Source organism: Tamandua tetradactyla, chromosome 1 (assembly GCF_023851605.1).
Source record: "Tamandua tetradactyla isolate mTamTet1 chromosome 1, mTamTet1.pri, whole genome shotgun sequence".
Taxonomy (NCBI): Eukaryota; Metazoa; Chordata; class Mammalia; order Pilosa; family Myrmecophagidae; genus Tamandua; species Tamandua tetradactyla.
In genome coordinates, this window is record NC_135327.1 from 226,240,233 (window position 1) to 226,256,744 (window position 16,512).

At 44.9% G+C, this 16,512-nt stretch overlaps 1 protein-coding gene and 1 long non-coding RNA gene across 21 annotated transcripts in view; one reads left to right on the top strand and one right to left on the bottom strand.

Annotated features, from left to right (window-relative positions):
• The window catches only part of KIAA1217 (KIAA1217 ortholog), a 425,610-nt gene that overhangs the window by 118,179 nt on the left and 290,919 nt on the right, over positions 1–16,512 (bottom strand). The gene's annotated exons all lie outside the window — the stretch shown is intronic.
• Positions 1–16,512, top strand: part of LOC143677653 (uncharacterized) — a 28,251-nt gene that overhangs the window by 2,200 nt on the left and 9,539 nt on the right. The gene's annotated exons all lie outside the window — the stretch shown is intronic.

The following is a 16,512-nucleotide window of genomic DNA, read 5'->3' on the forward strand; positions in this document are numbered from 1 at the left end:
TTACAATTGTTGTTTCAGGAACACATCTATTAATTAAAGTGTGGCCCATGTGCATGCTTGAGTTGGAATTTCAGCCTTAACATAATCTGATATGCACATCTTTTTACTAAGATATCTTCCCTTACTTAACTTCTGTTGGTTGTGTTTTTAATAGGTGGTGCCTCACTTAGCTAGTCACAGCAGAACAAAATACACACACACACACAGAATAACAGTGAGTCTTGTGTGTGACAGCAGACTTTTAGTACGCCTCAGTCACAAGAAAAGAAAAAGCAAACAGGAAGGGGGTTGTGAAAAATAGTTATGATTTGGTCTTTTAGAAAATAAAGAGTTACGATTTGCCAATAAAGAATGGAAGGAAGAGAAATGTGGTTTTTATGCCGAAGCCCAAAATTCAGGGTTATCCAGTTTCTATTTTCTGTTCCAAAACTACTTCTCTAGTTGACCTCAGTCAAATTGTTTAATTTCCTTAATTTGTTTACCTAAAAGTTCTATAAATCTGCAATTCCTCAAATAAGATCTGATTAACTTTGGCTATTTGATTTTCACTTAGTTTAAGGGGTAGAACTTTTACATAAATAGTAGAGGATAACTCCAAACTGCAAAATCCAAATTCCTTTAAACACAGGGGAATAAATAAGTATATGCCACTGCAGATCTGGTCTTGTTACTGTTAGAAATGTGACCCTTATTAATCAACTGGTGGGATTAATAGAAAACAGAGAGGCATGCCAGCACTTCACAGATTGGGCTCTACTCAGTTTTGCCAGAAAATATGGTTAGGTAAATTTGGGTAAGTTACTTTTTTTTTACCTTCAAAGCAGCTTATTATAAACAGTAAAGTATACATATCTAATGTGTACGATTTGGTAAATTTCGACTTAGATGGATACCCATGAACCAACCCCCAAATGAAGAGACAGTCCTAAGTGGCCCTCCTAAATGTTCCCTTGTGTCTTTTCTAATCCCTCCTCTGTTGATCTGCTTTCTGTCACTTTAGATTAGTTTGTATTTCCTAGAGTTTTATATAAATGGAGTCATACAGTAAGTACTCTTGTTTCTCTGGCTTCTTCCATTCAGCATAGTTATCTTGAGAATCATCCATCTGTCACAGGTATCAACAGAACAGTCTGCTGTCTAACTTTTTGAGTCTCACTAATCAAGTTAGATACTAATACTTGATATTGTTGAATATCACAATGGTAAAGTAGAGGCAGGCTGCTGAGCCCAGGGGACCAAGGAGACTTTTTGGGTTTTGAAACGTCTGGGAGAAGGACACCTTAGGTACGAGGAACAGAAGATACAAAGGCCCTGGGGTAGCAACAGGCTAGGCTGTTAGAGGAACCGCTGAGATGCCCGTAGCTGGAGCAGAGTGGTGAGGGAGGACAGCAGAAGTTAAGGCCAGAGCTGCTATGGGAGGCCAGGTGGTGGATGGGCTGGCACCCTGCTTCCCTCTGAGCAAGATGGGGAGCCAGGCGATGCATGAAACAGAAGGTGGCTACATCTACCTTCCTTTGGTGAATTCCTTCTCTCTGCTACTTTTCTTTTGTCCCCCACTCCCACCCCTGGCTGGTCAAAGAGTAGCTATCTTCACTTGATGAAAGAAACATAATACATAAATGGTTCCCCTTCATTCACTATAGTTATCAGGAATGGCTAAGAGACAATCTGCTTTCAGAACCATTTCAATTATATCATCTAGGGCCTTTTAAGAAGCTCGGCTTCTTGAGGACTTTTAAGAAGTAATGAATGGAAAGGCTAGATAGGAGAGCAGTCTCAGTTTTGTAGTTTGCCTATAGTTTGGAGATGATTCATATTTCATTCCAAAAAAGGTGTAAATAGTTCACCTTTAAAGCATTTCATGCACTCCTTTTGGGAAATTAATTTATTTCAATATTCATTAAGTCAAGGAGGGCAGAGGGGGGTTAAAAGAACATAAGTTTGGGAGTCAGAGAGGCCTGGGTTCAAATCCCAGCTTTGCCACGTAGTGCTATGACCTTTTAGATAAAGTCCCCTCCCTTTTGACTTCTGTTTCTTCAATAAAAAGGAGGTAAAATTGATGCCTTTCAAGGTTATGAGAGGGACAAGTGATGTCAAAGGTTTCTGGACACACAGCAGGTGTTCAGTAAATGATACAGCACGTTAAAATTAGATGGTTGGGGTGGATGCCATTCGACCTTTTCTATCAAAAAAATATTTCAAACACGTGATTTCTGTCCCCCTCCTAGACAGTGGGAGGCCTGCAGAGTGCTGTACTCTGATCGCCCTCTGCTCTTTCAGCTTTTCCATCAGTTATTCCTATTTTATCTTAATTTAACCCTCTTAAATTATTCATGATTTATGCTCATTAAGATTTTCCAAAACCTTGTCTTAATTTTCCTCATCATCACCTCATACAGTCCACTCCTCCCTTCTGGGTTCGCTGTCTCACACACACATATACACATAATTTTTTGGTAATAATCATAGATTCAGAGAAAACTTCAAAGCCATTGCAGAGAGGCCCCTGCACCCTCCACCTGCCTCCCCGAGGCTGTCATTCTGTGACACTCTACTCAAATCTGCCTTCCCATCCCTCACCCAGGCAGCTACCGCTCTGTCCGCCATATCTGCAATTTTATTTCAAGAATGTTATATACGAATGGAATGACCTGGTATGTAACCTTTACAGATTGTCCTTCATCACTTGGCAGAATTCCCTGAGGCTCATCCAAGTTGTAGTGTGTCTCAATAGTTCATTCCTTTTTATTGCCGAGTAGTATTGTATGGATGGACCACAATTTAACTGCTGATCCACTGAAGGACATCTGGGAAATTTCTACTTTTTTGGCTATTACATATAAAATGGCTATGAGGATTCACATACAGGTTTCTGGTCGGCATAAGCTTCCATTTTTTCTGTAATAAATGCCAAAGAGTGCAATTCTTAGGTCATATGGTCTGTCTACTTTAAGTTTTAAAAGAAACGGGAAAACTCTTTTCCAGAATGGTTGTACCATTTCACATGCCAACCAGCAAACTATGAACGATCTGGGTTCTCTGCCTTCTTGTCCTCACCTGGTGTTATCTCTGCTTTAAAAAATTTTAGCCATTGTGAGATACTTGCAGTGACATTTTGCTGTGTTTGACTTTGCATTTTTCTAAGTGCTATAACGAACATCTTTTCACATGCTTATTTACCATCTACAGATGGTATCCTTTACGGTGAAGTGTCTTTTCCTCTCATTTGTCCTTTTTCTAATTGGATTGTTTGATGTTTTAACTGACGTTTGAGAGTTCTTTATAAATTCTCGGTACTAGTCCTTTGTCAGATACATAATTTGCAAATATTTTCCTCCAGTCTGTAACTCAGCTTTTCATCCTCATAAAAGGGTATTTCACAGAGCAAAAGTTTTAAATTTTGATGTGGTCCAATTTATCAATTTTCCCTTATGGAATGTGTTTTCGTGTCAATCTAAGAACTCTTCACAAAGCTGTAGTCCTAAAGAATATCTATTTCTTCCTATAAGTGTTATAGATTTACATTTTATATTTAAGTCCGTGATCCACTTAGAGATAATTTTTTATATACTGTATGACGACTTAGGTCGATGCTTATTATTTTTTTAATCAATGGACTTCCGATTGCTACAGCACTATTTGTTGAGAAAGCTATCTTTCCCTCCATTGAATACTTTTGCAATTTAGTAAAAAACAAACAAACAAAAAACCAGTTAGGCATGTTTGTGTGAGCCTATTATTGGGTTCTTTTTTTCTGTTCCATTCATATGTATGTCTATTCTTCTGCCAATATCCAAAACTCTTAATTACCATTACTTTATAGCAAGTTTTGAAATCAGGTATACTGATTCCTCCTACTTGATTCTTCTTTGTCAAAAGTGCTTTAGCTAGTTCCTACGTTGTTACATATAAATTTTAGAATAAACTTGTCTATGTCTACAAAAACCCTTGTGGGGATTTTAATAGGAATAGCATTAAGCCTACAGATCAATTTGGGGAGATCTCACATCTTTACTTTGTTGAACCTTCCAACCCGTGAACGTGGTATATGTTTCCAATTATTTAGGTTTTTAATGCCTTTCATCAGCTTATTGTAATTTTCAGCATACAGATTCTGTACAAGTTTTGTTAGATTTATACCTATGTGTTTAATTTTCTGTAGTATTTGTAAATGCTATCGTACTGTTTATTTTGCCTTCCACCTGCTTGTTGTTAGTACACAGAAATACAATTGATTTTATGTGTTGTTCTTATACCCTGAGACCTTACTGAACTCACTTATTAGTTGTAGAAGTATGTTTTGGAGATTCTTTGCAATTTTCGATGTGGATGATAATGTCATCTGTAAACAGAGGCAGCTTTATGTCATCCTTTGCAAAGTGTATGCTTTTATTTCTTTTTCATGCCTTATTGCCTAGACCTCCCAGTAGTATGCTGAATAAGAGAAGTGAGAGTAAACACTCTTGCCTTACTCCCAATTCTAGAGGGAAATATCAGTATGATGTCAGCTGTAGGTTTTTTGCAGATGTTCCTTTTTAGGTGAGATGTTCCTTCCTATTCCTAATTTGATGAGAGTTTTTATTGTGTTAGAATTTTATCAAATGCCTTTAAGTGTCAGTTGTTAGGATAATATGATTTTTCTTTAGCCTGTTGATATGCAGGATTACACTGATCAATGTTCAAATATTGAACCAGTCTAGCATGCCTGGAATAAAATCCCACATGGTTGTGAGATATTAACCTTTTTATACATGCTGGATTGGATTTGCTCGTATTTTCTTGAGAATTTTTGTGTGAAGTATGTATGTCACTAGTTCTTTCAGTCAGAGTCTCTGAATGGTAAACATGCTTAATCTTCTTTATTCGAAAAATGTCTTTTGCCCTCACACTTAAATAATAATTTTTCTGGGTCAAGTAATAGTAATTTACAGTGGCTTTTCCTTTTAGGACCTTAAAGATATTATTCCATTATTTTGTGATTAACCTGGCTTAAAAGTTTGCTATTATCAAGCTTTCTTTTCTTTGAAATAACTTGTTCTTTCTCTCTCGCTGCTTTAAATAATTTCTTTTGATCTTTGATATTCTGTAGTTTCTCCACAAAGGGTTTATGTGTGGTGTTCTAGTTTGCTAGTTTCTGGAACGCAATATACTAGAAACGGAATGGCTTTTAAAAAGGGGAATTTAATGAGTTGCTAGTTTACAGTTCTAAGGCCTAGAAAATGTCCCGATTAAAACAAGTCTATAGAAATGTCCAATCAAAGGCATCCAGGTAAAGATACCTTGGTTCAAGAAGGCTGATAAAGTTCAGGGTTTCTCTCTCAAGTGAGAAGGCACATGGTGAACAGTCAGGGTTTCTCTCTCAGCTGGAAGGGCACATGGTGAACATGGCATCATCTGCCAACTTTCTCTCCTGGCTTCCTGTTTCATAAAGCTTCCCAGGAGGTGTTTTCCTTCTTCATCTCCAAACATCGCTGGCTTGTGGACTCTCTGCTTCATGGTGCTGCAGCGTTCTCTGCTCTCTCCAAATCTCCTTCATTCTCCAAAATGTTTCCTCTTTTATAGGACTCCAGAAACTTCTCAAGACCCACCCAAATGGGTGGAGACATGTCATCACCTAATCCATCTTAACAACCACTCTTGATTAAATCACATCTCCAGGGAGATGATCTGATTACAGTTTCAAACATACAGTATTGAATAGGGATTATTCTGCCTTTATGAAATGGGATTTTGATTAAAACATGGCTTTTCTAGGGGACATACATCCTTTCGAACCAGCACATGTGGTTTTTTGTTGTTGTTTTCAAAAATCCTGCTTGGGATTATGTGTTCTCTTTCAATCTTAAGACTCAAGTCTGCCTCAACTCTAGAAAAATTCTCATCCGTTCTATCTTCTACTGTTGTTCTTCTCCAAGTATCTCTAGAACTATCTTCTGGAATTCCTATTAGACCTAGCAGGCTTGATCACTCCATTCTGTCTCTGACTTGCCCTCTCACGTTTTCTTTCTCTTTAGCTCTCTGTGTCAGACAGTGCGAGAGCTCCTTGGAATTATGATTTCATGGCTATTTCTCTCTCCAGGCGAATGACATGCTCTAGGGGCTGCAGTGTCCTCACTGCTCCTGTGCTAGTTCATGGGACAGGGGTTGTGTCACCTACACTCTCGTTCTCCTCTGGGCGCCTTGTGGCTCCCACAACCTTGTCTCCTTTGGAGCTAAGCTTGCGGGAGCTCAAAGGGCCCGAGCAGGGTCCACTCTGCCTCCGTTATCCCATTCAGGGATGAGGTGAGGTGGCACCTCTGTCAGCCCCGAGTGGTCACAATCCTGCAGCCCTAGCCAACCTGACGACACACAGCTCAAGCAATAAATAAATGTTGGCTATGACGAGTGCCACTGAGATTTGCTCTATCTCAGAAAACAAAATGCAATTGATTTTTCTTTAATCCAGGTCATCCTTATGAACATAAGCTAATTTATAGAGTACTTATGCTACACAAGGCGCCATATGTGGGAGAACTTTACCCACATGATATGTGGGGAGGCTCAGAGACTGAGCCAGGTGGCCAAAGTCACACAGCAGGTAAGTCACAGAGATGGGATGAGGGGCTCCCAGTCATACAACTGCTGCTGTTACCCCAGCACCTTTTTGGGAGGGAGGAGCTATAGCACTGATAGAAAAGGCACAGGACGGGGCTGAGTAAATACTGTAGAGAAAAATACACCGTGCACTGACGGTCTGTGCACTGGAGGTGTTTAAGTGATCGACACGTGGTCACTACTGCACAGCTACAGCCCCGAGGGAAGACCTTCCTCCTTTTCCAACTGGCCACATTCTATTTATCCCATAAAACCCAAATCCACTGCCACTTTTCACTATAAACTTTCCTAGTTACCCACATGGGAGTTTATTCCTTCTTCTTTGTGCTTTCTAGCACAGTGTAAGGTTAACTCTGTAGGCTCTGGAGACACTGTGGCTGGGTTCAAATCCAGGCTTGGTGGCTCAGTACGGCAGATGTAACCTGGGACAGAGTAGGCACTTGGCAAATGTTAGCTACTGTTGTGATGTGTGCATCCTGCTTTGGGTGTTTTTTCACAAATATTCCCCTCCATCAGGACACAAACTCCTGGATGGCAGGGACTGAGCTGACTCTAGTTTCAAAATACCTACCAGTGTCAAATTCTTCTCAGCCCCTCCACTGTTTGCACCCCCCTTCCCTGGATTAGCGCAAGTCTCCTAACTGGTCTTAACTTCTGCCTATGCTCCTTCAGTCTATATGGTGGTTGTTTCATGCGTCCACTTGGCTAGGTTACTGTGTCCAGTTGTTTGACCAAGAACTAGCCTGCTTGTCAGTGTGAGGTTATTTTGAGATAAAGGATTTTTGCATCTATAATCAGTTGATTGCATCTACCATCAACAAAGGAGCTTGTTCCTCAGCCACATGAATAATCTCATGATCCAATCAGGTGGCAGCTTTAGCAGCCAGAACTGAGGATTTCAGAGGTCAGAAGAGTAATTTAGACTCAACTTCTGCATTGGTTCTTGCTGGAATCTCCAGCCAGCCAGCTCCCTCCAGGGAATGCAGACTAAGAACCTTTCCTGGAGTTTCCTGGCACTATGGAGTCTGGATTTGGCAGCCCCAAAGGTCACAGCGCGTGGTGGGGTGTGACTGTCTTAGGAAAAGCTCGGCCACCCCAGCACCAGAAACAGGTCAGAGGTAAGATGCTGAGTCCATGCATATCTCTAAGTGCTCATGAGGTGACACTTACAGGTGGCTCAGAGACCAGGTAGTATCAAAATTAGGAACTTCAAAGGGTAAAAAGTCAGACTGGGTCCGAAGCTCACTCGGGATGGGATCTGTGTCCTCAGCCATCCTGTGAGGGCCGGGGCTGGGCACGAGGGCTGGGACCATATACCCGCCACGAGTACACAACTCAGGTCATATAAGGCCGCTGCCGTCCCCTCCCCACCTACCCCCCAACCCAAGGAGGCATATTAGAGTGCCCTCGTGTGGTGCTAGAGTGTAACAACATCTTAAATTTTTCTGTAGGGGACCCTAAATCAGGGTTCTCCTGCCCTGCAGCACCTGAGGTAGCATCACCTGGGAACCTGTTAGAGATGCAAGTTCTTGGGTTCATATCTGAGCCTTCAATCTACTGACTCAGAAACCCCAGAAGTGGGACCAGCCATCTGTGCTTTGACAAGTTCTCTGCTACAGTGTGGGAACCACTGTCCTAAATGAGACGCGCCATGAAGAGAACACGCAGCAGGGTCAGCAAGGGAGACAGGCCGGGTGGGTGAATCTTAACGGGGCGGCTCTCTGCCAAGGGGTCTGGCTGCAGCGGGGTGGGCTGTGCGGACGTCTGTGGGGGTGGGGGGGTGGGGCAGCATTCCAGACAGAGAACAGCATGTGGGCGGGTCCTGAGAGGGGGCACTGGTTGCGGGGCACGTCTGGGGCCCGAGGTGAGCTTTCACCACGAAGCGTGCATGCATAGCTTGCCCACGTCTTCTTTGATTTATGTCTGCTTTTCAGTTGGTCTTTACATGGCTGCCATGTGTCTTTAGTTATACTGAAAATCCCTTTGAAAATACAAGAACCAGATTTCAGATATTTTCTTAAACACCCCCCCATGGTACCTATCAAAGTGCCAGAAAGTAGAGGTGGGGGTGATTTTTAATAAAGAAAAAAAAAATACTCTAGTGGAGAAAAACATTAAGAAATGGTCAACTGGTGGAGAAAGAAAAATGAAGGCTTTATTTTTATCCCACTTAGCTCTGTGTCTCACAGGGAGACATATAGCCAGAGATGCCTGAAAGCCAATTAACACGTTGAAGACTTGGAAAATGAAAAGTTGGTGGGAGTATCTTTTTTAATGACATTACCAAACTTTTGAGAACTCAAACTCAGCATGACGAAAAGCGGAGCTTTTCTTGATGGCGTGCAATTAACGCAATGAGATACCAAACAACTTTCATGTTTGACAACTTGAGGGTGGCACGCACAGCTGTCAAACAGGAACGTCGTCATGGGAGTTGAATCTATACACAGAAGTTTTAAAATTTCCCCTTGCAGTGCTCTAAAGTCAGGTCGATACACTGTGCAAAGGTCAAAGAGACTGGAATAAGACAAATGAAAAAAAAAATCCAGAAAATCTGACGAATGTAATATCCATGTCCAGAAAGAAGAAAAACAGTAAACGGTGGTAATTGCTAGAAGCCTGACTTTCCCCTGAATGACAAAAGGAGTAGGAAGGAGACCAGTCCTGGCCTTGCACGGACCTTGCACAGAGCGGCTTAAACGGACTAGACACTCAGGTCAGGCAAGGGGGTGACTTAGGGTTCACCTGCTGTCATGCTCAGAGGATCTTCCCTCCTGGGCTCCAGGCGGGACTCAGACATCTCTGTGTCACCCTCTGAGAAACGCGGGTGGCGAGGGACCAGATCCCTTCACCAACTCTTTTTCCTGAGAAGACACCCTTGTCCTCCCCGACCCTGCACAAGGCGTGGACTCCTGCAGCCTTAAACAGTCCACAGAAACATCAGAAGCCACCCCCAAATCCCAGTTTCCGGGTGTCGGCAGGCAGCCTCAGGAGGCTGCTGCTAGGATGAGACCATCAAGGAGGCAGGTCCGCTTTTGTACATTATGTAAAGCTTGCTTCCATCTGCACACTTTTATTTCTAATATTTCATAGAAAAGTCTTTAAAAGCCGGTGCAAAAATACATGGGAATCAGTATGGAATAAGAAGACCATAAAGACTGAATTTTTAAAGACACGGAATGACTTGGCAAGAAGCTTCTATTAAATAATCAAAAAAGGGATGTGTATAATTAATCCGTATTTACCAAAATAGCAAGATGTATTCAATAGATTTTAGGTAGTGTTTCCATGACAAAGAAAATAAAAGAGTCTGATCATTCTATCTTTTCCCCCACAAGTTGTGCAGGGAATATTTTGTAATGTTTCAGTCCCTGGCGCAGCCGATCCCAAACCCAACGTTGGTGGTTACAGCTTCTGTTTCCAGAAGCTTCCAATCTCACCTCTGGAGGAAGCATGGAGCAGTAGAAGGTATTATTAGAACATATTAAAATTTTAGAATTTTGTCATGTGAGAGAGATTCCCTCATTTGTGCCTTTTAACCCTTCAACAGTGGTTCCTCTGCCACCTTGTCCTCCAACTCAAGCTGTCCCCCTGGCTTGTGAGCCAGTGACAGCCACAAGCCGGGCTGGCACCCAAAGTGTGTCAGCTCTCTGGTGGATGAAACCCATCTCTAGAAATCTACAGATTCAAAAAGACATGCCTTCTCACCACATGGCTTAATTCTATGCCCTTGGATTTAGGCAACTTTTTTATTTTGCCTGGGTAGGCTCTGGGAATCAAACTGGGGTCTCCGGCATGGCAGGCGAGAATTCTGCCACTGAGCCACTGTCACACCACCCTGTATGCCCTTGGATTCTGAAGTTCTGTATAAAGATGCAGCTGCACAAAAAAATCCGTCCTAAAACAACTACATGCCTGTTATATAATATGATGTCAAGGATGTAAGATATAGGAAAAGATTCATCTTGGATTATAATGCTTTAAACCTTTTTTATTTTTTCTCATGCGTGGGCATAAAACTTCTTCCTAAATAATGGAATCCATGTAAACTTATTACATTCCTCCTTTTGTCTTCCTTTTTTTTTTTTTTTTGCCTTGGTTGCAATCATAGCAGTTATCTTTCTTTATGCTTATCTTAATTTTTCTGGCACACAGATTTTACCCAACTTTGGCCTGTATTAATCTGCGCTTTAATTGGTTCTTGTATATTTTTATTGTTTTTTTATTGAACCAAATCAAATCTCTTTTGGATGTCGAGAGATATATATAACAAAGAATCTTGCTTTACTTTCTTCTCTGTTGCCTTTGAAACTTGATGAACAAGTCTCTTTTAAGAAAACATGTTTTTCACATCATAAGAAAAATATTAGGTTGGTGCCTGGGAAGGACGAGGCAGCTCGGCTATAACAGACAGAAGGGACCGTTTCACACCGACTTACTGGAAGACAGACTATTCTGCAAGGACTTTGGAAATTGAAGTCCCCCTTACAGCTCTTTAACCTACAACTCCAGTTCCAGCTTTGGGAAAGTTTTAGTTAACTTCATAAGAAGGTGACCTGATACCCAGATTTGGTAACAACAATGGCTGTTGTCTCGAGGCTTCTCGAAGACACTTTCCCTCCTTGGATGCCTGCTTGCTGTAAGAGGATGGCTCAGGCAGGCTAGGACCCCGAGAACTGACGGAATATTCTAGTCAACCTGAAAGTGGCTAAATTGGGAAACTTTAGGTTGCATATATATTACCACAAGAGAAATTAAAAAAAAATCTTATGTTCATCTAAGTTGATGCTTTTCCATTCTGCAAATCATTATTTCTGCAAAACAATCCTAGAGATTTGATAAAAGACATAGATCTCTCAGACATCTTATTCAGGAAATGATTTCTTCAAAGTCTGAGAAATCTATGCTAGAGTTTCAACGCAGGAATTTTAATAGCTAGAGATTTCTAAAGATACCTGGCTAACTGTTTTTATTTAAATAAGCACAACAAATCACGAGTCTGCAAAATCCTTTTAAAAGAACAATCTTTCTTCTGGGTCAATCGGGAGCCAAGTGGATAAATTTGGATAAGTATTTACTTCCTTCAGAAAACCTTATCTATGAAAACCTAAGCCTACAAAGGACAAATTATGGTGATCGCTGGTATGACAAAAGCATGTTTGTGAAATCAAAGGATTTCTTGAAGTGCTCTGTGGTAGTTAGATTCAGTTGTCAACTTGGCCAGGTGAAGGCACCTAGTTCTGTTGCTGTGGACATGAGCCAATGGTAGGTGAACCTCCTCTGTTGCTAATTACATCCGCAGTCGGCTAGGAGGCGTGTCTGCTGCAATGGTGATGTTTAACTTAATTGGCTTGTGCTTAAATGAGAGAACGCAATGTAGCACAGTCTAGCAGCTTGGCATTCCTCATCTCAGCACTTGCAGCTCAGCCCGGGCCCTTGGAGATGGAGAAAGAAATCACCCCGGGAAAAGCTGTTGGAACCCAGGGGCCTGGAGAGAAGACCAGCAGAGACCATCCTGTGCCTTCCACGTAAGAAAGAACCTCAGTGGAAAGTTAGCTGCCTTTCCTCTGAAGAACCAACAAAATAAATCCCCTTTTATTAAAAGCCAATCCGTCTCTGGTGTGTTGCATTCCGGCAGCTAGCAAACTAGAACATGCTCCTTACACAGTCAGTTCCCAGCGTCAAATTCAAGATGGGTTCAGTTTACAGAAAATACCTTCCAGGATGTTCATTGAGTCAAATGGAGGAAACTTAGAGGCTGTGGTTTTTACTCACCCAATATAACCATGTTGAAATATTCGAGGATTCCAGTTATATGGAGAAAATTTCATCATCATCACTTTTCTCTGTCTTCCCTGAGATCCAAGTCTACTTAAAATTTTTACATGCTTTCCTTTTTTTTTTTTAAACATGAGCCAGCACTGGGAATCAAACCTGGGTCTCAGACATGGCAGGCGAGAACTCTGCCTGCTGAGCCACCGTGGCCCACCGCGTTTATAGCAGACAGCGTCAGCTGTTTTTTCATATGAAATCTTATATGAAATTGCAGACTTATAGCAGAGAGAACTCTAGAGTTCCGTGGAACTTGGTTTGCCAACCACGCCTCCAGTTCAGCCTCTAGAATCCACCAGCCTGCACCCCCAGGCACCTGCACCCCCAGGCACCTGGCATACCTTCTCAAGCAAGCAGAACAGGCAGCACCACGATTTCTGTGACTCTAGTAAATCAGACCTTGGACCGGTCCAGGTTTGGCTGCAGAGAACTGAACTGACTCCAGTGCACACGGCGTGCCTATCATTGGGCTGAATTCTGAGTGTGGAATGGTCCCAACCAGAGCCCTCTACCCGATGGGGAGGTCCTGCCACCTGGGCAGCTGCGGGTAATGCTGTCGATTCCTAAGCCATGCTGTGCCAGTTCTGTGCCAGGAACACAGATGACCTTACCTAGATGTTGCACTGTGTGGAAACAAAGCCCCATCCTTGCCTTGCTTCCCAGATTCCCAGCCTGGGCAGTCAAGGTAGACAGCCTGGAGGCGGCGGTGGAGGCTGTGAGCCAGCTCACCACACCCACACAGGCCAGGGGCTGGTTCTGATGCTAGGAAAACTACTCCAACCCATCCTTTGACAGCCCCCCTAAAAAAGCCCAGGGAAGCACCCCAATCTATCTATTGGCTATAAAACTCTCTTCTGTACATTTCATTTTCATAGTATTACATTTTCAATCTTTATTAGCACTTAGGAAAAAGTGTTACACACTTACTGTATAGAGTGATATTTCTTTTCATCCGTTTGCCATTGATTTTTTTGGGTGGTGGTGGTGCATGGTCCGGGAATCAAACCCGGGTCTCCTACATGGAAGGCGAGCATTCTACCACTGAACCACCCGTGTACCGTCGGCCATTGATTTTTTTTTTTTTTTTGCATGGGCAGGCACCGGGAATCAAATCCAGGTCTCAGGCATGGCAGGCGAGAACTCTGTCACTAAGCCACCATCGCACTGCCCACCATTGATTTTTTAAGAAATTATTCAAGGTATAATTGTTCATGCTCAAAGAAGAAAGTCTTGCAGTCTTTGTCCACAGACTTTCTTGACTCTCCCTTTTGTCCTTTGTAGATGGGCATTCCCTAAATCCTCTGCTTTGGCTCTGACCGAGTCTCCAGTGTGCACAGATTCCGGGAACCACAGGCCTTCTTTTCCTCAGCCTGCTGGGAGGCTGTGATTATGTCACTGTTACACTCGCAGCAATTCACACCCGTCCGGGAAATCCGCCCCCCAGGGGTCTAAAATCCTTCCCTGCCATTTAAAATCACTGTTGCTGGATAGGGGACTCAGGGTCTCTGAGAGGCAGGTGTGATATGGAAAAGGGAAGCCCCCGTGGCAGGTGAGGCCGCTAAGCCATTCAGAACACATTCAGCTAAGGTGCTGTTGTTACTGGTTCCCCAGGAGTTTTATTTTCAAATTCCTGTGGGCAGGCAGAAGGGTGGGAATGCCTGGGGTGGGGGCTCTCTCCCCAAAGGCATCAGTCCGGCCAGCTCAGGACAAAAAGGAACTAGCCACTGCTTCCGCAAGACTCCAGCTTTAATGTCAGTGGGACTACCTTATGTGCGAATTATTTCTAAAACCAAATGCTACTGGAAAAAGAGATTTCGCTTTCTGTTCTAGGCTTCCTCTCTCTCGCTGCTCTCCATCGCCGCTGGCAGGGGCCGTGCTGGGGGGAAGCATTTCCGTGGGGCTGGGTGGGGGGTGGCGGGGGAGCCAGGGCGCCAAGACCTGGAGACGCTGGGTGTGGCGGTGGCGCAGAGCCACTGGGCCGCTCCCCCTCTTCCTGTTTGTGGGCTTTGTAAAGCCCCAGGGCTGGCAGTCGGTGCAAGCTGTCGAGAAGGGTGTGGGCTCTGCTGTCCACTGTCCAGTGGGGTCTGGGGTTCTGGGTGGTCTCCCAGGGGAGAGCCCATGGCTGGCACCCGGCATCTGAGGCAGGACCTTGCAGAGGCCAGCGAGGCCCAACTCCACCCTGGGCCAAGCAAAGGCTCCCACTCGCTCTCGCACTGTCTTCCAAAACTGGGGACACGCCTTGCTTAGCACCCCTGCCCCCGTCCCTCCCACCCCTCAGTGCACTAGAGGGAAGGAAGGACGGATCACTCAAGTGGAAAGGGCAGTGAGTGGACAGGTTTATCTCCAGGCTGCCTGGAGCAGGGGAAGCTTTATCTCCACCAGGTAAGGGGCCCTGCTGGGTGCTGCGCTCCATCTCAGGCTCTTGGGGGGCACTTGAGGGTGTGGGGGGTTGTCCCCAAGGGCTGCCTGAGCTGGGGACACTCTGGAGGAACAGTCTGGACCCTAAGTGGACAAGGACAGGGAGGTGGCATCCAGCTTACCCCCTGGGCCCCTTCCATGGAGGTGTGTTTCAGTCTGCCAAAGCTACCAGAATGCAACACACCAGAGAGAGATTGGCTTTCAACAAAAGGGGATTTATTTAGTTAAAATAATATAGTTCTTCAGAGGAAAGGCACAGGGTGATCTCTGCTGGTCTTCTCTCCAGGCCTCTGGGTTCCAACAACTTTCCCCAGGGTGATTCCTTTCTGCATCTCCAAAGGCCTGGGCTGAGCTGCGAGCGCTGAGATGAGGTATGCTGAGCTGCTTGGGCTGTGCTGCGTTGAGCTCTCTCATTTATGCACCAGCCAATTAAATCAAACATCATTCATTGCAGCAGGCACGCCTCCTAGCTGACTACAGATGTAAACAGTGACAGATGAGGTTCATATGCCATTGGCTCATGTCCACAGCAACAGAACTAGGTGCCTTCACCTGGCCAAGTTGACACCTGAACCAAACCACCACAGGGTGCTATCTCAGGGTGGGGGAGCACGAGGGGCAGGCACCCGCTTCGGGGACAAAGTTTAAGGGACATCCCCAAAACACCAATAGATAACATTTTAATGTGATGCTTCTAAAACATCAAAATTAATGCCATGAAACCCATGGTGAACAAAGTACCAAAATTTTAAATACAGACAGGCTCCATGGGGCATGAGAGATCTTGATCAGATTCTGTGCATTAAGATGCAATGACAATAGATTCCAGGAGACACCTGAGCTTCCAAAATGGCACGAGCCTAGGTATAAGGAGGCCGCAGTTCCAAGTCTCCCCCATGCTGAGGACACAGGGACCGCGACTCCTGGACCCCCAGCTCCCGGGGAGCGCCCCTCTGCCTGGGAGTCAGTCACTGCACGTTCCAGAAAGCCAAGCAGTCGGGACTCTCCCACGACAAGGGTGAGTGAGAGCGCAGCCAGTCAGATCCCCGGAAGGCAGGCCCCTGAGAATGACAGCGCGGGCCAGGGGCTGCTGGGGACACCCCCAAAGTGGCCACAGAGGGCCAGCGCCGGCCCCCTGCCCTTCATTTCTGGAACCACCCGGCTCCGCTAGCAATGGAAACCTCTGAACTCTCCCTTCTCCTAGCGCCCTTTGTCTGCACCCAGCGGTGTGAAGCCAGAAGCCGAAAGCCCTCTTGGAGCTACAAGAGTGAGCGGCTCTGCAACCGTGTTTATCCTGCTAGGAACCGGATCTTGCCAAAGCTCACCCAGCAGGGCGTGCGAAGACCCGGGAGGGCACACAGCCGCCCTCAGGCCTGCCCCGCCCCTGTCCGCCAGGATGACCTGCGTCCTCCCAGTGCTCCAGGCTGCTGGGGAAATTCCTGCCCAGAAGACAAAGGATCCACTGTGCAGCAGGCCCCCAGCTTGGGCAGGGGGACAGGGCACCTGCAGGGCAGAGACACCCCCTGGGACCCTTGCTCATTTCCTCCTAAGTACAAAGGAGGAAGTCGGCCCCTGGGCCAGCACGGCCTTCCTGCCTTCATGGGGCTGGGGGCAGCCGGAGAAGGAGAAGCCCCAGCAGCAGCCCAGGGCTCAGACCCCATCTCACCC